Here is a 1,419-nt window from a genome sequence, read left to right on the forward strand (position 1 = left end):
TATATATATATATATATATATAATCCTAATATGTCCACAGCTCATCCAATCTAAGCAAGACCCATAAAAGAAGCAAAAAGAGGTGGAATGCACACTCCAATAAAGAATGAAAAACTGAGGAATCCAAAATATCCTAGGAAGATCATATATATTTATAAGATTTGAGATGACCTCTCTTTCTTGGTATGTTACGAAGGAAAATATTAAATAAATTACAAAGGATAATATTACATAAATTTAATATAATATGATGTCTCTTGGAATGATATTAGACGTGGAAAATGGATTGCCCTTAAATGAAAATGGTCGAGCGCATGCTCCTTCCTTCCTCATCCACACCTAATACTCGACAGCCAGTACTTAGCTGGCCAATTTAATTTAGTCTGCTGGACTGATCAAGTCCAGTGTTAGTACTCAACATCTCGTACACGACAGCCAGTACTTAACAGCTAGTGTTTTAAGAAATAGTTTGGCAACACCCCTATGGCCTATCAGCATCTTCTACGACACATAATAACTATTTATTAGTATACAATATTATAAACATATATATATAATATTATTATTATTTTATTGGTAATCTTCCTCCAATCCAACGCATGATTAGATAGACGTGATTTGCACTTTGGCGCTTGGTTTGTAATGCTCTCTTTTGACGCCTACTTTGATTCTAGATTCTAGATCTCTTTTTTTTTTTTTTTTTGGGGTTTTGTTTTGACTTTGTACCTATTTTTACCTAATCCTTCTGGAAGGAGTGTCAACTTGAATTTTATTTATTTAGGCTTATTGTTGTGTTGGATATTGATGACATCAGCAATAATTTAACATTTTCAAGTTCAAATAAAAATTCCATATATTTAAAAGAAGTTGAGAAAAACAAGGTTTTTTCCCCTTGAGGAAATTTGATTCATCCAAAATAATGTACAGACTACGACGGAAGGATTCTTACTATACTCAAAATACAATGCACTCAATTGAAAAATCTAGGGTATTCGCTTCCAGTGATTGAACACATGCAAAAGAAAAATCTAAAGAACCGAGGATCTAAAATGAGGCACGCCGAACAGCCAAGAGCGTAAGAGGAAACAACAATGGAACTAAGAAGAGACGAAGACGAGGTATAAAAAACACAAAAGGTAAACCTAGAAATGCTGTGACGGAGCAGAAACAACATGCGGGGAAAAACCAGAGGACACTAATAAAATGTCAGAGGTAACAAGGAAGTAATCTGAAGGAATTGAGAAAGTATAAAATAAAAAACACAAAAGGTAAACCTAGAAATGCTGTGAAGGAGCAGAAACAACATGTGGGGAAAAACCAGAGGACGCTAACAAAATGTCAGGGTAACAATGAAGTAATCTGAAGGAATTGAGAAAGTATAAATGAGACACAACAAACATGAACCTACCGAAGAAGCGC

This window comes from Phalaenopsis equestris, unplaced genomic scaffold (assembly GCF_001263595.1).
Source record: "Phalaenopsis equestris unplaced genomic scaffold, ASM126359v1 Scaffold000296, whole genome shotgun sequence".
Classification (NCBI taxonomy): domain Eukaryota; kingdom Viridiplantae; phylum Streptophyta; class Magnoliopsida; order Asparagales; family Orchidaceae; genus Phalaenopsis; species Phalaenopsis equestris.